This window comes from Staurois parvus, unplaced genomic scaffold (assembly GCF_062004578.1).
Source record: "Staurois parvus isolate SC_StPar_1 unplaced genomic scaffold, SC_StPar_1.0 ptg000362l, whole genome shotgun sequence".
Taxonomy (NCBI): domain Eukaryota; kingdom Metazoa; phylum Chordata; class Amphibia; order Anura; family Ranidae; genus Staurois; species Staurois parvus.
The window spans coordinates 9,002,998-9,027,221 of record NW_028318158.1 but is presented as its reverse complement, the minus strand read 5'-3'; positions in this window follow the sequence as shown (position 1 = coordinate 9,027,221).

Genomic DNA, 24,224 nt, shown 5'->3' with positions numbered 1-24,224 from the left:
ACTAAAGGAAACTTTGTTTCTTTTATATGGGGGAAAAAAACTAAAAGGAAACTTTGGTTCTTTTGACTCTGGGAAAGAAACTAAAAGGAAACTTTTTGTTTCTTTTAGCTGGGGGGGGGGGGAAGTGACAGCTAATTCTGTGAGCTATAGTGAAGAAAAAAAAAAAAAGACGGTAACTACATTTAAAAACCGGCACTGACATATAGTGACAGCTAGTCACTGTATACACTGCTCCTCTCCTGCCTTTCTCCGCCGCCCCCCCCCCACATCTGCAGTACACACGGTCTCCTGTATCGGCTAAATTTTTCCTATCAGCAAAATGCCGATAGGGCTATTTTCGGCCGATATGTTTTGGTGCCCGAAATTTTGGTGCATCCTTAGTGAAAACTGTAATAGTGTTGGGTTTCCCCATCGTGTGTGTGTGTGTGTGTGTGTGTGTGTGGGGGGGGGGGGGGGGGGGGGGGAGGGGGTTGTTTGTTTTGGGTCTTTTTTTTTTTTTTTTTTTTTTTTTCTTCTTCCTAGTAACTCACCAGGACTTGATGAGGGTACCTCGACACAGCAATAGAAATGTGACCGAAAATGTAACCCTTCCCTACTCTGTCCAAAACAAAGCAATGGCTATACTTTAAGTTTCATTGTTGTTTATTTTTCTCTTTGTTACAATGCAATAAAACATGGCACAGTCATTTTTCTACAATCCTGTTGATTGGTATATTTCTTGGTTAGTATGAGGATGTAAGCTATATCTTTGATCGTTTAAAAGGGTTTATTAGTCCAAAAACTGATGTTTCTATTGTGCGTAGGCTTGGACTAATTGCTTATTGCCTTAGCAGGCATACTATATCCCTGGTGCGCAGTGAGTGTAGTTACATGCAGTCTGCCACAGTCCAGAGAGGTTTTTTCAAGTTACTTCTACAACCTACACTCTGCTGTGCAGCTGGTTGTTGGGCAAATCCCCAAAGACCACTTGTGCGGTGAACCACTCATTCAAGATGAACAATTAAAGCCCAGCTCCATGTTTAAAATCCCTTTAAATAGTTTGGGTCAATCTGGGCAAACCAAATTTACTAACAGCTGCACTTGCTGGGCACAGCGTATTATCTGTATGTGGACTCAGCTCCCATATAATATACAGCACTATGTTCTCGCAGTGGGATGAGATCGTCCTGTCCCACTCTCAGAACAAGATAGTTGGGCTGAGTGTTGCCATTTTCAGGAAGCTTTATATTCTCTAAACTAATACAAAGCTTCCTCAGGTGCAGGTGGGGGGATTACATCTCAAATTCTGTTTCAGCCAGTCAGAGGAAGCTTTGTATTCATTCATTAAAAAGCTCCATGTGATTGGCTAAACAGCACTTTTTTTTCCCAGGAGAGTGGGATAAGAAGTCCCAGTCCCACTGCTGGAACACAGTGCTGTATGGCTTAAACCAGTGTTTCTTAATCTTTTCTCAGTCAAGGCACCCTTTAAAAAGTATGGACTGTCCTGAGGCATCCTTTAAAATTATGAACAGTCTTGAGGCACCCCATTCTGAGATACGGTGCCTCAAGACTGTCCATAATTTTAAAAGGGCACCCCATTCTAAAATGTGAAAAAGTATTCTAATTGTTTTTATAACACAGCAACATCCACACATGTAGGACACCAAACATTAGAGGTGATTTATTAACTAAAATGCAGGCTTGTCCACCCGCTGGCTTGTATACACGTTTTGGGCAATTTTTAGACATTTTACCAAGGCACCCCTGGAGAAACCTCAAGGCACCCAGGGTGCCTGGGCACCCTGGCTGAGAAAGGCAGGCTTAAACAAACTATTGAAAGGGACATTAAACGGAGGGTAAGGCGTTCATGGAAGCAAAAAAAATACCCTTGCAGTGGTCCCCCCACCCCACACTGCAAGGGTTAAATGCTCATTTTTGCCTAGGTACTAAGAAAAATGACATATACTTGCCTTTATCTCTAGCTCCCACAGGCTCCTTCTACCATGTGACTTGTCCCCTAAAGTCTCTTTTTCTTTGGCGCTCAATCCAGTAGTTGCAGCTGGGACATCATCCCGTACAATGCAGGACTGGTAGTCTTGTATTGGAAGCAAGGACACCGAGAACCCGCCCACAACCTAGAGCCTAGGAGAGAAGAGGAGAGCACTGACTGCTGGGGTAGCAGGTGGTAAGGTGGTACTTTAGGTAAAAACAAGCATTTAACCCGTTCAGTTTTGAGGAAAATATTTGATTTTCCTCAAACATTCTCTGTATTTTTGGCTATTGAGGAAGCACTAGAGAGAAAGCTGGAGACCCAGTAAAAGGTGGATTCTTTCTTTTCAGCTATTTTCTCTGTAAATTGTTCAACATAACGGCCTGTTTTGTATACCATGTGAAACTGTAGTTAAAAAAAAATTGTAATTCAAAATCTCCAAAGTATTTACTGTTTCATTCAAACTCTAAATTAAAGTGTATATAAACCCAGTCACTAACATCTCATTTAAGTTTTAATACGTAAAAAAAAAATCCAAATTAAGTTTCAGTATTTTTAAATGCAGTTTTTAATAAAATAATTGCATGTGATCCTGCCATGAAGGTCCTTGTGTAGGCACTTCCTGTCAGAAGGTGACAATTCTCTGTCTCTTAATTGTGCTCTTGTGCCTTAACCCTGTCACAGGCTGCTAATGGAGACTGCAAGTGCTGGTGGTTGATGCTGCACAGGCATGTTCCGCTGTTGGTTTCCTTCAGAAAACCTGACCTGACATATTACTTGCAGTTTATGGGATGCATGTAGACAGGCCATGGCTGCAAAAGGCATACATAGTATGGCCCTGAGCACACACATAATTGTTATAATAGATCTAGGAAAGGAAAAGGAAAAATTCTTATCTGTCCAAGGTTAAAAAAACCAAAACAAAACACCTCCTTGCCTTTTTTTTTTTTTTTAATATAAGTATTACAGCTAATTTGACAGAGGAAGATCCGTAACTGTAATCGTAAAAATATTTAGAGAGCAGGTTAATGTTTATTTTAAAAGACAGTCAGTACAATAAAACCTGTATTGCACAATTTTAGCAGGGAAAGAGCACGAGACAAAAGTACCTACAGAGTGGGCTTGAATTGCTGGATCCTAAGGCTATACTGAGCCCATTTTACAATTGTGTAACCAAGTACCATGATGTGTGTGGTTTTTTTTTTGTGGTTTTTTTTTTTTTTTTATTTTGTTTTTATAATAATAATGTACCCTCTCTCTGCTATTTTTGCTATTACAGTGGCTGTAAAGAGGCTGCAAAAGTTCATAAGCGCTGAGATTCAGCAAAAATTGATAAAAGGGAAAAATGCTGTATTAAATATGAACACAGTGAAAACTGCAACAAGGGGTGCAGGTAACTGACACTCAATTATATTGGATGTGAAGTTCCTTCAGACGGTGTAGCTCTACAGTGGGGCAAAGTTTTTATAAATGAGCACTGGATTAGGGAAGTTTTGAAGGATTGCATGTTCAAACAAAGTGAACATAAACTTTTTTGCTCTTTTCCCCATTCCAGCCTCCCCCGTCGTAGACTGTGGCCTCTGGCGATTTTTTTTCATTTATTTATTTACATGTGCGTTAAAGCCCTGTGAACTTCCATGGGGCTGTGTCCCAAAGCCAGAGATGAAGGTAGACCACATCATAGAAGTCTGTGAGACTATAATGTGCAGGCAAGACAGTGAGATCTGTGGTACTAAATTTGAACAGACAGCAGAACTGCGGCCATCAGATTAAGGTAAGTATGAATTTGTGGAAGGTAAGAGTGGCTTAGTTCGGGAATGGGGCAAAAACGATAAGTTCTCTTTGTCTTAAAGTGCACTTATCTTTTAACTCTTCAATTACAGTTTTTTTTTTTTTTGTCTAAAATCTGCATGTCAGTGACCAGGTCACTTTAAAGACAGGAGCTGTACACTGTAAAGGCCAGTGTCAGTGGGTAAATGCCTTATGCTTTTGACATCTGTTTGAAACACTTCTGAAATCATTCAGCATTTTTGTACAGGTGGGTTTACCATGCAGTTGAGCTGACTCCAGGAAAAGTAAAATCTTCCTTTTTGCAGTGGGCCTGCTCCAGCACCACAAGGGTTTAATTGTAGGGGGGGCCTTTAAAAGCACTTTTACTTACCCAACCCTTGGCTTCCCTAATCCCCGCAGCTTCTTTATCTCTATACTCAGACGCAGGTCCTTTGACATTATCAAGTCTATTGCAGAGCCCATAGCCCTGCACTGGACGTGAGGATGCTGTGGGACAGTCCAATGCCAGCAGTGTAGGGACTAAAGGAGAGTAGCAGTGGCCAAGGTAGTGAAGAATCCGGTAAGTAAAACTGCTTTTTGTGTCTCTTCTGGACCTAAATGAGCATTCAACGGCAGCCCGCTGCAAAGGAGTATTTTTCATATCCCTGGAAGTGGGCTTAAAAGAATAAAGTAAAAACTTTTTGAATTGTGCAGAGGATGGTTAAAACTTTGTGTGTTTTTTTTTTTTTTTTTTTTTTTTTCTTCTCCCCATCTGCGTCTCACAGGTAGTGGGAGGATATATTTGCAGTGTGAGAGAAAACCCCTCTTAAGGCTTTATCACAACATATGCATTGGGTTTCAGTATGCAGCCTTGCCCAACACATTTCCATGGCATTGACAAACCAATTTGCCTTCTGTCCTATTAGTTCGGTTCACACCAATGAGCTGCCGTAGTGTGTGCTGAAAAAGGATGTGCTTGTTTTTTGCGCAACAGGTTATGATGCAGTGCACTGCATCCCTACCTGTTGAGATGAATGAAATGTTTGTGACGTTTTAATAAAGTTGGATAAAAAAAATTAAATAGTGCAAAGCATCATTTACAACCCATCAGTACTGCTCCCTCCCACAGCATGTAAACGAACCCATAGTTATCAAGGGAATAGTGCCCCCCATTGGAGGTTTTCCCTTCTACTCCTGTTTTTCTTTTGGCTTACCCTCTCGTTTGGTTCCTGACAGCGGGTTAGAACACTTCACCGCTTCACCTTTATTCACTATGTGATGCCTGTTTATGTGTCCTTGCTTCATAAGCCAGTTATAGACTTGGGCGGGTGGCCACTTTTATTTGCATGTTGGAGTTTTGGTACGTGGGTGCACTAGGACCCTGGTTGCCATTGTGCTACATGCTGGGGTCCAGTGCACTCCTTTGCCTTTAAGAGGGGTGGGCTTCCTCAGGTTCAGCTGCCCTTGATCTATCCATTAAATGCATGTGCCTCTACTATGGGGACTCACAAATTGTAGAGTTAGGACCACAGATTATCAGGGTGACGTGTCGTGGCTCTGTGGCTTACGTATGTATTTGCAAATGTGTGCTAACTAAACCCCTGTTATAAACGCATACTGTTAGACAGGTTAATTCGGTTGTTAGCAAGTTGTCCAAGAACATTGTTCTCTCCCCTTTATTCACTATGTGATGCCTGTTTATGTGTCCTTGCTTCATAAGCCAGTTATAGACTTGGGCGGGTGGCCACTTTTATTTGCATTTAGAACACTTCACCACTCTATCAAAAAAAAAAAAAAAAAAAGTTTTGCTTTTAGTTATACTTTAAAGTAGAATTTCAGCCTAAACGGGCAGCACAGAGGCTAAATGGTTAGCACATCTGCCTGGCAGCACTAAGGTCGTTCAAATCCAACCATGGCACTACCTGTACAAAGTTTGCATGTTCTCCCTGTGCCTGCATGGGTTTCCTTTGGGTACTACGGTTTCCTTCCACACTTCAAAGACATGCTGGTAGGTTAATTGGCTTCTGTCTAAATGGGCCCTAGTATGTGTATTAATGTGAGTTAGGGACCTTAGATTGTACTCTCCTTGAGGGTTAGGGACTGATGTGAATGTACAAATATATAGCGCTGCTGATCCTAATGTCCCCTCCCCCCTCCTGACACCTATGCAGACTAACCTGTGTACAAAACAGGTGCATATACAACCCCTGGCAAAAAGTAAGGAATCACTACTCTTGGAAAATGTTCCTTTAATTGTGCATAAAATCACAGACATGCCTCAAAACTATTTTCATTTAACATTTCAACCTTCTGGCTTTAAGAAACACTTAAAAAAAGAAAACTGTAGTCAGTTGCAATTGTTTTTGCAGATCAAGCAGAGGAAACAAATATAGAATCACTCAATTCTGGGGAAAATATCATGAAAAAACCCCAAAACACTACAGTAGACCACTAGTACTTTGTCGGACCACTTCTGGCTTTTTATAATGGCTTGAATCCTCTGAGGCATGGATTTAACTGTGGACAAACCGTATTCTTCATCTATCCGGCTCCAACTTTCTCTTATTGCAGTTGCCAGATCAGCTTTGAAGATTGGGGCCTTGTCATGGACCATTTCCTTTAATTTCTACTACCACTATAGATTTTCAATTGGATTGAGGTCTGGACTATTTGCAGGCTGCCATTGAGGTATGTCTTATCTTGAAAGAAAGCTTTCATGCAGTATCATCTTGAAAAATGATATCGTCACCAAACATCCTTTCAATTGATGGAACAAGAAAAGTGTCCAAAATCTCAATATAAACTTGTGCATTTATTGAAGATTTAATGACTCGTCTCCAACATACCTTTACCTGACATGTAACCCCATATCATCAATGATTGTGGAAATTTACACGTTTTCTTCAGGCAGTCGTCTTTATACATTTCATTGAAACAGCACCAAACAAAAGTTCCAGCACCATCACCGTGCCCAATGCCGATTCGTGATTCGTCACTGAATATAACTTTTATCCAGTCATCCACAGTCCATGATTGCTTTTCTTTAGCCCACTGCAACCTTGATTTTTTTTTTTTTCTGCTTGGGTGTCAGATGGTTATCGTTCGGTCACAGACATTGGATTTCTGCTCATTTGTTCCTCATTTGTTCTGTTAATTTTCTGTTTTCAAGGCATATTGCTTTAGGTTTTCTATCTTGATGCTTTGATGTCTTCCTTGGTCTATCAGTGTGCTTCCCTTTACAACCTTCCCATTTGATTTGTACTTGGTTCAGATTTTAGACACAACTGACTGGGAACAACCAACATCTTTTGCAACATTCCGTGATGATTTACCTTCTGGAAGAAGTTTTATAATCCTCTCCTTTGATTCATGTCAATCAGATTGGTTCAACAGCTCACCAAGGTGTGCAAGCACTCTTTTTTTTTTTTTCTTCTTTTTTTAACTGCAGATATAATCTGATGCAGAAGTTTGTTTCTAGAACTGCAAAGTACATGATGATTCCATAATATTTTCCTCAATTGAGCAATTACATATTTTTTTCCTCTGTTTGATTTGCAAAAACAGTTGCAATTGACTACAGTTTTCTTTTTACATTTTTTGGTGTTTCTTAAAGCCAGAAGGTTGGAATGTTAAATAAAAATGGATTTGATTTTGTTTTTTTTTTTCTACGAAATTAAACAATTTAATGAACATTTTCCAAGAGTTGTGATTTCCATACTTTTTGCCAGGGATTGTAGTTACCTATTTTCAGCCTGCTCTGGTCTCATTACATGATCTAGTAGTTCCCTTGTGTCAGCCATCTGCAGGGAAGAGGATGGAGCACTTACAATGGCTGCGACATGGGTGGCGTCACTGCTGTAGGCTTTCCCATCTGTTCTTGAGCGCTTTCTCCGTTCCCCTGCAGCTGACACAGGGGATCATGTGAATGGACCAGAGTAAGCTGAAAAGTATATGAATCTGGTTTTTTTAACCACTTCCCTGCCGCCCTATAGCAGATATACTGTTTATATATACGCCATTTTGCATTTCTGGGTAGGGGACACACGTGCCCTACCTGCGCTGATATTTGCGGCTGTCAATTGCTGTGTCCCGGACGGTGATCACCGAGGATCTCTGACGGGGAGGAGGGATGCTTTATTTACTAACAGTCGTCCTCCCTGCCAGATCAGGCACACAGCTCTGGATGGCTGTGCACTGCACTGCCATCCAGAGCAGTGTGCTTACAGTGAAGCACCAACACAGCGTTCCCCCCCCCCCCCCCCCAATAAAACACACCCAGCACATAGGTAACCCTTTGAACTCCCCTCATGTTAACCTCTTCCTGACCAGTGCCAGTAGTACAATGTTAGTGTTTTATTTAGCACTGATCACTGTATTGGTGTCACTGTGGATGTCAGTGACACCAAGTCCGTTCCCCCCCCCCAGTGTCAAAATGCCCGCTGCAGTCCCACTATAAGTCTCTGGTCGCCGCCATTATTAGTAAAAAAAAAAATAAAAAATTCCAGTATCTATACCATCATTTGTAGACACTATAACTTTCACGGAAACCAATTAATTTACACATATTGAAATTTTTTTTTATTAGCAAAGACGTAGCAGAATACATTTTGACCTAAATGTATGACAAAATTAGATTTTTTTTTAAATCTTTTTACTGGACATGTTTAATAGCAAAAAGTAAAAAAATATTGTTTTTTTTCTCAAAATTGTTGGTCTTTTTTTTTTGTTTAGTAGCGCAAAAAATAAAAACCGCACAGACAATCAAATACCATTGAAAGAAATTTCAATTCGTGGGAAAAAAGGATGTAAATTTCATTTGGGTGCAGTGTTGCATGACCGCGCAATTGTCAGTTAAAGTAATGCAGCGCCGTAACGCAAAAAATGGCCTGTTCAGGAAGGGGGGTAAATCCTCAGGAGGGCAAGTGGTTAAACACAGGTTAGTCAGTACAGGTGTTGGAGGAGAGAACATTTTTAAGACTAGTTAGGTTTAGGCTGGAATTTTTCTGAAATACTTGAACACAAACTTGGTTGTATTTTGTTTTTTTCTTATAGTAGACTGGAATCTGGTGCATTGCCATGGGCTTAAAGTGATTGTAAACCCTTACCTTCTAAGACAGCCCATTCAGTTTAAAATAAAAATTAAAGGTACAACATATATATATATAAAAAAAAAAACCTCCCCCCCCCCCCCCCCCCCTTTTTTTTATAAGTGATAACATGTCCTTTGTTCTCAGCTGCATAAGAGCTGGGGGAGGAGAAACAACAGAACACCGAGCTTCCCAATGAAAGGCTGTGCAGGGGCTGGGGGATGTCAGGACAAGTCTGAGCACTGGAGGAGAGCAGGCTGAGTTCCCAGCACAACTACAGAACTGACCACAGTGTGCTATTCTGCTCAGTGTTGTCAGTTTTCAATAGGAATGCAGAGGGACTGGCAGGAGCACCAGGGATTTCACACAAAGGAAACAATACAAAGAGAACAGGATACCTTTTCATACAAGTACATGGTACAGTAGGCACATATCAGGAATGTAAAATGTTGGGTTTACATAACTATCCAATCAATTTTTACCAAATCAGGCAGTCCCTAGTGTTACACAGCCATTCACTGGGAAGACCAGTCTGATGCTGTTTCTCTTACCTAGGCTCCTTATACAGCTGAGAGGGAATGTGATCACTTGTAAAAAGGGGAATTTTTAATGTCTGTGTGGTTTTTTTTTTTTGGTTTTTTTTTTTTTATATATATTATGTATACACAAATGTTTGCCTTTCATTTCTATTTTTAACCAAATGGGTTGTTTTACAAGGTGGGGGCTTACATGTACTTTAGGCAGGTCCTCATTAAATAAGTTTGGTAACTCAGAAGGAGATTGTGCAATATTGTAATGTGTATGGTGACTGGTAAGTTAAAGCCATGACTGAATGCAGTTCATTTAATTTGTATTCAATAAGATGTTCCCTCATTCTATGTAATAGATTTAAAGAAAATTGTATAATCTGTCAGATTGTACAGTGTGTGGTCAGCTTTAGGCATGCTGAGCTTTGCCTGTGGACAGAAAAGCAACATGTTCACTCACTGTATAGCAGCACTTGACAAATTTGCTTTGAATCTAGGAGTCCGTTAAAAAAGGTGGGATACATTTTTTTTCTTTTTTTTTTTTTATATGTAGCGTAGTATGGGTTGTCAGCACCTGGGGAAAGGCAACTTATGGGCGACAAGCTTTATGCAATGTGATTTGCCGCATGATAATCATGGCAAAATCGCACTAGGTTTTAGGTGCCATTGAAAATAATGGCACCTGAACCTGTGTTTTGCGATCATAGCAATCCCAAAACGCCCAGATCTGAACGGAGCCACCCTGGTTCACACACGCGATTCTGAATGCGTTTTCCAACTCACATAGTCGCATGACAGAGTAGATATGTCTGCATGTTGAGGTGGTTCACACAGATGTGATCCACACACATTGTGTTTTGAGTGCCATTGGTGTGGATTAAAACATATCCAATTCGCATATATGTGAAACGGCTCTTACAAAAAGGGTCCTGTGCGAGTTTGCAGTGGTGGATTCCAGACTTTTAGGTCATAGAGTAGAGTGGCATGTGGAGATAAGTGTTCACATAGGATTGCTATTGACAGGAGTTTTTGCATTGAAGTCAATGGGAGGTTATTTTGCATTGAAGTCAATGGGAGGCAGTGTGTGAACTCAGATGCAAAGATGCAATTTCTAGTGGCTATGGAATCTTGGCACCTGGGATTTGTAGAGCCCTGCTATATAGTTTTGGATGCAGTAAAGAATCACCCTGAAGCTTTTTTTTTTTTTTTTTGTATGTGTCCTATTGAGATTTACTTTCACTTCAAGGACTTGGTGGCACAGCAGGAAGTGAGATAAAATCTTGCCAAAGTTGAGGAAATCCCCTCTTAGTTGTAAGCAGAAACTATGTTCCCTTTGGAAGAGTCGCCTCCTGTTTCAGTGACTGTATTTTGGAATTCTCATCACTTTCTTTTGGGAAGAAAAAATGGCCGGACATAGGATCTTTCTATTACCAGTAAAAATCTTTTCATGAAAAGACTCCGAAATGCCAGGCCCCATCTGACTGAATGTAAATACAGTTGGTTGTTTAGGTGGACTGTTACATTACAGTTTTGGTACATCTTAGAGATTGTCATTTTATTTTTATGTTCAAAACGTTAATTTGTGTGCAATGTTAGTGATCTGCAAGGTGTCAGCAAGTTATAGCGACTCTTGTCCACCATCCTTGTATACTATGATAAGTCTTGGGCTCGGTATGCTGCAGCACCTCTGTAGGACACCAGTATGGCACAGGTTCTACTATAGACTCAAAACCAGTGTTGCTGCCTCAGGCTTGTTTCACAATGGCGGGACTCCAAAGTCATGTGATTTTGCGTGCGACTTTGGAGTACAACTTTACACTGTATGGATCTAAGTTGCACCAAAGTAGTGCAGGCACCTTTTACAAAGTTGCACCGATTTGAACAGGTGCCATTAAAAGGAATGGGCTGTGACTTGTCATGCGACTCTGATGGTCAAGTTTGCATGACATGTCGCGCAAGTGTGAATGGATCCTAAAACTAGCCTTACAGTGGGTATAGAAAAGAAACACCCCCTTTTTAAAATCACATTTTATTGCTTTGCAGCCTGAAATGAAGACACGCACTCTTCTATGCAGAACTGCTCAAGTTCAGTTAAATTTGATGGTGATTGTTTATGGACTGCAGTCTTCACGTCATTCCACAGATTTTCAATGGGGTTTAAGTCTGGGCTCTGACTAGGCCATGCAAGGACATTAAAACAAAATTTAAGCAGCGCTCTTCAATTTAATATCTCTAGATATTATAGGTGAGTGAACACAAGCAATAAAGTAATGTGAAAAATTCATATAACAAAATCAATACAAGATTGATGAACCAACCCGTGAATAAAATAAATTAAAAAAAATGTGAACCAGTGTCCAACAAAAAAAAATATAATTAATCGTAAAAGCATGTGCCAAACATTATAAAAAAGTGTCCAAAAATATATAATAAGTTTGTGAACCAGTATATATCTTCTTTAACTTCTCATATAGGTGTCCGTTTATGACACAGAGAATAGCTGTGATTCAGAGGATCGCAGCTATTCTCTGGTCATTCAGTTTATAACACTCAGGAGATCAGCGGAGAACTGTTCAGCCCTTCACTGGAGATCTGTGTTCTCCCTCCAGATTCTCCAGCCCAGAGCTGGAGAATCGGAGGAACCGCAAACTAAGCAGCGATAATTTACCTCTGTTTAGTAAATTGATAATCTCTTTTACTGTAATCTTGTGAGATTATAGTAAAATCAGCTGTTTTCCAGTGTTTGTAGACCGTTTTCCAGCATTTGTAGATCATTCTCCCTTCGTTCGGAGAACTGATCTACACCGCTTCATAAAAGGCATTCACAGGAGAAGTGTGTTCTCTGAGAATTCCGGAGAACTGAGCAGCGATCTATTACCGCTGGTTCATAAATGGACACCAATATGTGAAAAAAAACGTGAAAAATTACCACCAAATGAATTGGATTCACTCACCAGAGCTCCATGCTGGTAAGATAACCAGCTATACTCGCTTGTTCTCTGGGAGCAATGATCTGCAGTAACACACACCAGCTGATGAGAAATCCGTGAAATAGTAATTGGCTCCTCAAAGATACTTCCAAGCAGCACTTGCTCCTCAAATACTCAGAAACTCCTTCAAATAGCACTTATTCTTCATATAACCAGAATGGGACATGGAGAAATAAAAAAGGAATTGACATGGTGTAAAATCATCCAGGCTTTAATGAATGCAAAAATGTGTTTAAAACCATTCACATAGATCAGTGTCAGAGCCGACACTAGCATACAGGCATTTACAATCACTATGACAGGTATTACTCTGGTCTAAGCAGACAATGGCAGCTCACCCATACGTGGTGACGTCATTTATATGAATTTTTCACATTACTTTATTGTTTGTGTTCACTCACCTATAATATCTAGAGATACATTAAACTGAAGAGTGCTGCTTCAATTGTGTTTCATATTTATCACCCTGTCCACAGGGGCCAGTTAGCAGCTCTTCCTAATAGATCTGATATATGCACAATTAATGTTATGTGATATTGATTCCATAGGCGCTTTCCCCAATTTTCAATCATTACATGTAAGGACATTCACCTTTTTCTCCTTCAACCACTATGTGGTCATTTTTGCTGTGGGCTTTGGGTCATTGTCATGCTGGAAGGTAAACCTTCTTCCCATTAACAACTTTCTAGCAGAGGGAAGCAGGTTTTCCTCAAGAATTTGATAGTATTTTGCCCCATCCATTTTTCTTTCAATCCTGACAAGTGCTCCAGTCTCTGCTGCAGAGAAACCCCCCCATAACAGGATATTCCCACCTCCATGCTTTACTGTAATAATGGTGTTATATGGATGGTGAGCTGGATTGGATTTCTGCCAGACATTTCATTTGGTGTTGAGGCCAAATAATTCAATTTTGACCATAACACTTTTTTTTTTCCATGTGACCTCAGAATCTTCAAGGTGGGCCTAGACGCCGAGTGGCCGCACATTTGTGTGCAATTAAAAAAAACATATGTGCTGAGAGCGCACGCCCTGCGTGCTTCCAGCACACATGTCCGGTACTCATGGAAAGGTCCTGATCTCCTCTTTCGATCGGGACCTTTCCCGATCATGTGACCGCTGTGACGGTGAATCACGACAGTCACATGCCCCTAAAACCCCGCCCCGCCTCCTGGCTTCTGAAACCCTTAAAGGGCCGGGAGGCGTCGGCGCCAAGGGGTTAAAGTGTTACTAAACCCAGGACCCTGCATTCACTATATCTGGTCTCCCACAGTACACAGAACATGGAAGTGCAATTGTTTTAGTAAATATAAACTGCTAAATACCTTTTCTCATCAGCAGTTAGGCTTCATGTACACTGCAGCTGAAACTCACATTTAGGAGCTTTTCTGCGGTTTTTTTCAGCCGCCCCTGAACTCTCCCTAATGTGTTCCTATGTGTCCATGCACACTGTCGTTTACAGGCATTTGAGTTTACAGTCGTTTTTTTTGAATGCACCAAACATGTGTTCAGGAGTAGATTTCATCAGCGTTTCAAACACCAAACGCTTGTAAATGTGGCTAACCGTGTTTATAAGCATTTGAAAATTTTATTAACTCTTCCATTTCCGGATGCTGTCCAGAGCCTTTTTTCATCATGAAAATGCATGCGGAGCATTTTCCCGGTACTCAAATGGACCTGGTACACCATACTTTGAGGTTTCGCATGAAAGAAAATATATTAGACACTGCTGCAATAATTTCTGCACAGAAATGAGCTGGAACACATCCAAACACCACAAAAAAAAAGACAGGTAATCTCAACAAATACTGCTCTCTCTGCTTCTGCTCTCTCTCTCTTTCTCTCAAAATATCTGAAATAGTAAATTTTACTGTTTTTCAATGCATTCTGGGCATTTTGGAAGGCCTCCTGAGGTTATCTTTAAAAAAAAATCGCTTCTAAACGCAAATGCTCAAACGTAGTATGCAAACGTGGCTAAACAGAAGTTTTTTAACCTAGTTTTCCAGCAGTCAGTTTCCATTGTTCAGAATTGTCCCGTGTACATGGAGCCTTAGAGCAGTCTTGTGACTTCTATCAGTATTCCACCAGAGCACTGGTTAAATCTTGTAGGAGGAGTTTTCTTTCTGCTCTAGGAGGATGCAAAACCTCTGACACTCTGGACAGTGCTGATTGGCCCTGTGCTGATCACATGCACTCTCCCAAGAAAAAAAAAAACCTCTAGCAATACACTCTAAACTGAGCATGTGGAAATGGCTACAGTTCAGTCTGTCTTATCAGGAGATAAGACGTGGACATTTGAACAAGAGGAGGAGCAGAGAAGTCAGGATCAAACGGCCTTTTCACACAATGCAGAGGATTAACCCCTTAGGTTCCACAGTAAGTATAACAAGCATGCTTTACTGTACATACAGACTGATTTTACTGTTGTTGGTTTAGTAACACTTTAATAATATACTTCACTGTGCTTTTAGGCATTGATAAAGCCTTTGAATTGAGTTGTGCCCGTTTGCAACTTTATCCCAGAGCTCTTTTGACAGTGTCTTGCCACCTGTAGTTGATTGTTTGCTTCAGTTGCATGACCAGGGCCTGAAATGCTCCAGGAATGCTCTTTTCATGCTGAGCTAATCAAAAAGACCCCAGCTGATTACAGTTGACAGTCAAATTACTTTTTGTGTCATTGAGAAGGTGATTAGCTACACATGATTTAGTTTACAAATCATTTTCAGGCTCCTTTTTTCAACTCGGTGATTCTGTTTTGTGAATTTGTTTTACATTTTTTTTCCAACATGTTTGTGTCATCTCTACACTGAGTAAATACAGCTGCATAAAACAAAAACTGTGTCTGTCTTCATTTCAGGCTGCAAAGCAACAAAATATGATTATTTTAAAGAGGGTGATTCTTTTCTATACCCACGGTATTTCTTTTTGTAAACCAATCAGCACTCAGTTTATTTGATATAGCTACAGTCTGATTAGTTTGATACCGACCAGAACATCTAGGTGTGCAGCACTGATTCATATTCAGCTGTCTCTGGATCACGCTCACTTAGAGACAGTGGAGTTATTTACTTTATGTAGAACAACAGGGGGCAGCATTTGAGCATTTTCACAGGCATCAGGATACAGTGTCAGCCACCACACTTTTGAAATTTTCCAAATTTGTTTTTTTTGCATACGGTGTGCTTGAAATGTAAAAAAAACAAAAACAAAAAAAACATTCAGTTTAAGATTTGAAGTTTGCTTTAATCACAATCATGTGACAAAATATCAGAGTTGCTAGATAAGAAGTCTAACACGTTAAACCAGATCTGTATCCTGTTACTTGGAATACAATGAGAGGAAAAGCCCGTATAAACAGTGAGGCTCTAGTCTTAATATGATCAAGTCTTTTTTAAGTGTTTTAGCTATGAGTGTGACAAGAAAATGAGCAGTCTGAGAAACACTCATAATGCTGTTTGCCCCTGGTAGCCTGATCATGGTATCTAAGCTACCTTGTCTTTAGAACACAGGAGGGAGCATAAAGTATGAACCTATATATTCTAAGGCTGGCCATACACCATCCAATTTTCTGTCCAATTTCCTTTAGATTTACCTTCAACTATGTAGTACAAGGGCCTGCCTAATTGAATACGATTGAAAGTGTTGTTTAGGTTTGACCTCATATTATATGGTTTTTGGTAAATCAAAAGCGAAATTCAGAAGAAAATTGTATAATGTATGGCCATCCAAAGGCAGCCTTTTTAAACTTGACAGGTGTACTAATCCCTTCACAATTCACCTAAGGCTTCATTCACATGGACATACTTAGGTGCACACCCTTGCCAAAACCATGTTTTCCCACATGGGGATGCATAGGTTTTCCATACATGAGCACAGCCACTGATCTGAATTTGACATCTGTGGAGGCACGGACCCCTGAGTATAGACTGCGTCCTGGGACCCGCACTCACAAACACAACTGTCAATTTGGGAGGAGCAGCTGTGTCCGTGCAGCTGCTGCATCCCAATTGAAATGACAAGTTAGAGTAAAAGCAACTAATTTCTTTAACAAAAATATATAGCACACTTACAGTTAAAATCTGGTAGATCAGTTTGGGAAGCAGAGGGCACCAGAACAGACACATAACCCGGCTACGATGAAGTAGCAGCAGCTTCCGATCTCATAGCTGGCATGCAGGGATCTTGCTCTGACAGCTGTAAAAAATGGACAGCGTCCATAGCCCCTAGCTGTTGCCTCGTGGTAACCTCTACCTAGACCGAATATGGGGCAGTAACGTTTCAAAGGACAACCCCTTTTTCAGGTTTAAAGTTACCATGAGGCAACAGCTACTGGCTGGGGTCGCTATCCATTGGTGCTTTTTTTGACAGCTGTCATAGCAAGGTCCCTGTATCCCAGCTATGAGATCAGGGGCTTCCACTACTTCAGCGTTATGTGTCTGTCAGCCTCTCACACTGATCTATCAGAATTTAACAGTAAGTGTGTGATATATTTTTGTTAACCAGTTCTCTACTGGACATTTCTCTCCTACATTTAAAAATCTGTATTTTTTTGCTAGAAAATTACTGAGAACCCCCAAATACATAAAAAAAAAAAATATATTATTTTATAGCAGAGGTCATAGAGAATAAAATGGTGGGTTCTTTTTTAATGTCACATGGTATTTGCGCAGCACTTTTTAAATGTAAGTTAAAAAAAAAAAACACTTTAATGAATTTAATTTCATAAAAACACTATCTAATACTTAATTTTTTGTTAAAATATAAAAGATGATGTTATGCCGAGTTAATAGATACCTAACATGTCACTCTTTAAAATTGTGTACATCCGTGGAACAGCAGCAAACTACAATACCTAAAAATATCCATAGGCAATGCTTTAAAAAGCCTTTTAAATTACCAGTTACACAGGAGGTCTGGAGTTAAAATTATTGCTCTCGCTCTGATGTTCGCGACAATACCTCACAAGGTATGTGATGCGATCACCATTTACATATGCGTGCAGAACTTGGGTATGCGTTTACACATAAGCAGCTTTTTGACTTGAGGGCCGCAATGGGTTCATATATTGGACCCGGGGGCCGGACCAAGAGTAGATGAATGATGTGTATGTGTCATCCATAGTAAGTATAGTAATATTCCCCCATAGTAAGCATAGTAATTAATCCCCCATATAGTAATTCATCCCCCATATAGTAATTCATCCCCCCTATAGTAATTCATCCCCCATATAGTAATTCGTCCCCCATAGTAATTCATCCCCCATAGTAATTCCTCCCCCATAGTAATTCATCCCCCATATAGTAATTCATTCCCAATATTAATTCATCCCCCATATAGTATTTCATCCCCCATAGTACTATTCCCCCCCAAGTAGTAAGCCAAGTCCCCCCTGTGTTAATTTACTTATTTTTGCTCCGCGCGTTCCTCTCGCCGTGTTCCCGCGCCGTTCCGGTCTTCAGGGCCGACTGTGAGAGGAGCCTAGCTCCCCTCTAGTTCATCACGCTGCCCCGCCTACACACATCCTGACAGCCAATGTATCACGCTCCGCGGGCCGGATTAAAAGGTCCGCCGGGCCGTAGTTTGCCCATTGCTGGGTTAGGGGGTGCTTTAAATTTTTTTTTTATTTGAAACTTTTTTTTTTTACGCTGTCTGTCTTTATTGCTGTCACAAAGAATGAACAGCATCCCTTGTGAAAATATGTGCTGTGACAGGTCCTCTTTATGAAGAGATCTGGGGTCTTTTTGGCCCAGCCAAAGTCCAGACCTAAATCCAATTGGGAATCTGTAGCAAGACTTGAAAATTAATGTTCACAGACGCTCTCCATCCAATATGACAGAGCATGAGCTGTTATGCAAAGAAGAATGGGCAAACATTTCACTTTCTAGATGTACAAAGCTGGTAGAGACATCCCCAAAAAGACTTGCAGCTGTAATTGCAGAGAAAGGAGGATCTACAAAGTATTGACTCCGGGGGGCTGAATACAAATGCACGCCTCACTTTCAGATATTTGTAAACAATTTTGAAAACCATTTATCATTTTCCTTCCACTTCACAATTATGTGCCATTTTGTGTTGGTCTATCACATAAAATCCCAATAAAATACATTTATGTTTTTGGTTGTAACAAGACAAATTGTGGAAAATTTCAAGGGGTCTGAATACTTTCAAGGCACTGTAGATGCCTAAATGCATTGAGTTGCTGCCATGTGATTGGCTGATTAGCAGTTTGTGTTACCAAGCAATTGAACAGGTGTACCTAATAAAGTGGCCAGTGAATGTATATGGGTGTCATTTCACCTCCTTTACTAATGCACTGTGCAGCGCCCATACCAGTGCAGCAGCAAGAACTGCTTTCATCACCACCAGTGGAAAAGAGGAAGGACCTGTGATGTTATCAGACCAGCCAGAACCTGGCTAAGAACGTCAAAAACCATTGTGTGTGTGTATATATATATATATATATATATATATATATATATATACAAACACACACACACATATATACACACACCATAGGTAAAATAAGTATTGAACATGTCACCAATTTTCTCAGTAAATATATTTCTAAAGGTGCTATTGACATGAATATTTTCACTACGTGGCAGTAAAAACTCATGCAATCCATACATACAAAGAAACCAAAACAAATAAGTTCACTCATTAAGTTATGTGTAATAAAATGGAATGAGACAGGGAAAAAGTAATGAACACATGATGAAAAGGGAGGGACAAAAAGGCACCAGCTGAAATCTATCAGTAATTAGAAATCAATCCTGCCCCTTGTCAATGCAAATTAATATCAACTGGTTCAGTCTCAACTGATGGCCTATAAAAAGGTGTCTGTCTCATTACCAAGGTGTCATCTCATGATGGGTAAAAACAAAGAGCTCTCTCAAGACCTTCACAAACGTATTGCTGCAAAACATACTGATGGCATTGTTTGCAGAATGATTTCTAAACTTCTGAATGTTCCAGTGAGCACTGTTGGGGCCATAATGTGGAAGTGGAAAGAACACCATTTCACCATAAACCGGCCATGACCAGGTGCTCCTTGCAAGATTTCTGACAGACGAGCGAAAATAATTATCAGAAGAGTTTTCCACAAGCCAAGGACCACTTGTAGAGAGCTTCAGAAGGACCTGAAATTAGCAGGTACAATTGTTTCAAAGAAAACAAAAAGTAATGCACTCAATCTCCATGGCCTGTATGCACGCTTACCGCACAACACTCCATTGCTGAAGAAAAAATATGTTGAAGCTCGTTTAAAAGTTTGCTGCACAACAATTAGACAAGCCTGTGAAATACTGGGATATAGTCTGGTCAGATGAGACCAAAGCTGAACTCTTTGGATGTCATAATACATACCATGTTTGGAGGTCAAATGGCACTGCACATCACCCCAAAAACATCAAACAGTGATGTTTGGAGGTGGGAACATCATGATGTAGGACTGTTTGTCACCATGCGGTACTGGCAAACTTCATATCATTGAAGGAAGGATGAATGGAAAAATGTACCAAGCTATTCTTGATAAAAATATGCTGCCATCTACCAGGATGAAGAAGATAAAACAAGGGTGGACATTTCAGCAAGACAATGATCCCAAACACAAAGCCAAGGGAACTCTCAATTGGTTTCAAAAAAGGAAAATAAAGCTGCTAGAATGGCCCAGCCAATCACCTGACTTGAATCCAATAGAAAATCTATGGAAAGAACTAAAGATCAGAGTTCATAGAAGAGGCCCATGGAATCTTCAAGATTTGAAGACTGTGTGGAAGAATGGACCGAAATCACACCTGAGCAATGCATGCCACTAGTTTCTCCATACAGGAGGCATCTTGAAGCTGTCATTACAAACAAAGGATTTTGTACGAAGTATTAAATAAATTTCAGTTATCGTGTTTAATACTTTTTCCCTCTGTCATTCCATTTTATTACACATAACTTAATTTCTCAATGTATTTGTTTTGGTTTCTTTGTATGTCTGGATTGCATGTGTTGTTATTGACGTGGTAAAATTTTCATGCCAATAGCAGCTTTAAAAAAAAAATATTTATAGAGAAAAGTTATGACGTGTTCAATACTCATTCTACCCGCTCTGTGTGTATATGTATAAATATATATATAAAAACTTATTGCCTGAGCATGCAGAATGCACACACCTGTCATTTACTTATACCAAGGGAACAATCACAACCTGGCAGAATCCAGTGCAGCCTACCAATGTTCCTCCATAGATTAATCAGCCATTGGGTTTCTGCAGAGTCCACATATATATACAAACAGACCCAATCAGCCAGAATGCCACAACAGTCATCTCATATTTATGGGCTTAATCTCACAATGGTCAGAAGGTCCACTGGGTTTCATTGCTCATCGCAGGCACAATAAAATTAAAAACAAAAATCCTTTGTTTCTGGTAGGTTCACATCAGTGGGGAAGGGGATGTAACATGCTGCATTTAAATGCAGTGGGCTGCAATGCGCTACAACTAGGGATGAGCTTTGATTTGGTCCAAACCCAAAAGTCAGGTGTGGCTTGGGAATTCCCTGTTCTGCAGCTGCTCATATAGAAAGGGGTCGGGACTCTCATGACATCATTGACCTAATATGGCCATCAGGGATGAGCTGAGGCACGTTTGCACACGGGTTTGAATTCATCTGAGCTATCCCTCTGGGAAGTTGTCAAAGCTGACAGCCAGTTACGGGCAGAGGATGCAAGGGGTGCGTTTACATATGGCTGCAGGGCAAAAAAATGCCTCCACCACCTACAGCCATGGCCTACAGTTTTGAGAATGACACAAATATTAATTTTCACAAAGTCTGCTGCTTCAGTGTTTTTAGATCTTTTTGTCAGATGTTACTATGGTATACTGAAGTATAAGTATTTCCTAAGTGTCAAAGGATGTTAATGACAATTACATTAAGTTTATGCAAAGAGTCAATACAGGTGTACCTTGGTTTATGAATTTAATGCTTTCTCCGGGAAGTTTCGCATTGCGAAAAATTCGTAAACTGAAACGCGGTTTCCCATAGGAATGCATTGAAAACCAATTATTCCGTTTCGGAGGTCAGAAAAAAGTAAAAAAAAAGTCGCTGTCACTATAGGTCAGTGTTTCTCAACCTTTTTTTCAATCAAGGCACCCTTTAAGATTATGGACAGTCCTAAGGCACCCTTTAAAATTATAGACAGTCTTGAGGCACCCCATTTTAGAATGGGGTGCCTCAAGACTGTCCATAATTTTAAAGAGTGCCTCGGGACTATCCATAATTTTAAAAGGGCACCCCATTCTAAAATGTGACACCCAACGTTAGGCGATTTATTCTTCCAGAGCAAACACACTTTTGCACACTGGTACAGACTAGTATTCCAATGTTTCTCTTCCCCCTCTGTTTTTCACCATCACTGAGCTAATGTGACCCCAGCACTGATGGAGATGGGCAGGGGAGGGTCAAACTAGGATGCTGTGCAGGCAGCTGACATCCTCCTTATCAAATGATGATGTCATTGGTCGTCAGGACACCGGTGGCTAGAAGGTCGTAAATGGTGAGCAATGAAAACTTGCGACATTGTGTAACTAAAGAAGGAGCCTATTGAGCATGCTCCGAAATACATTACCGCCCCCTTCACCTGCTACATCTGACTCTGCTCTCAACGCTTCATTTTTGATGCACAGGCACATCCTGGTCTCTACTTCCTGATCCTATAGGCATAGTTTGCTGCTGGACGGCTGGATGTCCCACCTGGATCCAATTACTACACAATGAGCCTTTTTAACCGTTTATCTTGTAAGTGCAAATTTTCCATTGTTTACTGAATAAATTGTCAATACTGCACTTAGAGGCACCTTCCTCTCTTTTACTATCAGTGTCCAGCAGAGCACATGTTAAGGCTTGTAGGAGGAGATTCCATTCTCCCCTGATTGTCCTATGAGGCTACATGACCCCTGATCCTCTCTCTGGACAGCGCTGATTGGCCCTGTGCTGATCACATGCACTCTCCCACAGAAAAAAAAACCTCTAGCAATACACACCAAACTGAGCATGTACAGCTTGCCCCCAAGGCTCTGTTCTATCAGCAGATGGATTGGGGACAGTAGAAGGAGAGAATCAGAGAAGACAGGATCAAACATCCTTTTTACACAATGCAGAGGATTAACCCCTTAGGTTCCACAGTGAGTATAACAAGCATGCTTTACTGCATATACAGACTGATTTTCCTGTTGTCAGTTTAGTAACACTTTAAGGAAAAAAATACATTTGGCTCCTGCTGTGAACCAAAAAAAAGCCTACACATCAATGCAACATTAAAAAATTGCACAACAATGGAACGTGATGTTTAAAAAAAAAGCCTGCTTTGCTCTTTAGCAGACATGCGGGGATGCCTGTCACACTGATCTATTTTTCTTCCTCTTATGCGTTAAAACAAGGAGGAAGAAAAATGTGTGACCATGTAATCCCATGGAACTCTTCACACTGATCAGTTGCGGGTCTGCTGCATTTAGTAAAATCCTGCTTGCTGCATTTTGCTGCAGGTTTAGTGTGGTAAAAGAGAAAAGAAAAACGCACCAAAAATGCAATGAAAACACGGCAAAAAACGCATCAAGTCACAGGTCCTGTGAAAAATGCACCACAAATGTGGTAAAAAGTGGCAAAGCCGCATATGTGTTTTTAAGTTTTTGCTACGGATCAATGTGAAAGTAGTCTACTTCTTAATGGCTCCCACATGCATTGGAAAACTCAGCATGCTTTCGCGTGTGTGAAACCGTATGGTGTTGTAGCACCAGGCAGTTCCATGTGGCTGTGTTTTAAAAAAAATGGTTGGGAACATCTGTCCCCAAGTTTCTCGCAGGTACAGCAGCCCGTTCAAATGAATGGGCTGCTGTGCCCATGCAAATGCCCATGCACGACCTGCGCAAGTGTGAACCTAGACCAGTGATGGCGAACGTTTTAGAGACCGAGTGCCCAAACTGCAATCCAAAACCCACTTATTTATCGCAAAGTGCCAACACTGCAATTAAACCTGAATACTGAGGTATTAGTTTAGAAAAAACAACCCATACAATAACATCTTTTGTCTTAAAAGAAAAACACAATAACAGAGCTTCCACTGACCACCAGCACAAGGCGGCAAAGTTCCACTGACCACCAGCACAAGGCGGCAAAGTTCCACTGACCACCAGAACAAGGCGGCAAAGTTCCACTGACCACCAGCACAAGGCGGCAAAGTTCCACTGACCACCAGCACAAGGCGGCAAAGTTCCACTGACCACCAGCACAAGGGGGCAAAGTTCCACTGACCACCAGCACAAGGGGGCAAAGTTCCACTGACCACCAGAACAAGGAGGCAAAGTTCCACTGACCACCAGAACAAGGCGGCAAAGTTCCACTGACCACCAGAACAAGGCGCCAAAGTTCCACTGACCACCAGAATAAGGCGGAAAAGTTCCACTGACCACCAGCACAAGGGGGCAAAGTTCCACTGACCACCAGCACAAGGGGGCAAAGTTCCACTGACCACCAGAACAAGGCGGCAAAGTTCCACTGACCACCAGCACAAGGGGGCAAAGTTCCACTGACCACCAGCACAAGGGGGCAAAGTTTCACTGATCACCAGCACAAGGGGGCAAAGTTACACTGACCACCACCACAAGGGGGTAAAGTTCCACTGACCACCAGCACAAGTTAATATAAAAACGAATGTGTTAAAACTCACAGCCAATCCAATATATATATTCTTAGCAGCGCACTGACAGCCCATGCGAAAGCATGAAGGAGTCATGGCTCGTGATGTCAACGCCTGGCACTGGTATTCCTTTCTGAGCATAGCCCCTATGTGCGCTGATATCTGCTGCTCGGCTGCTGGGCAATGCTGCAGCGTCTTA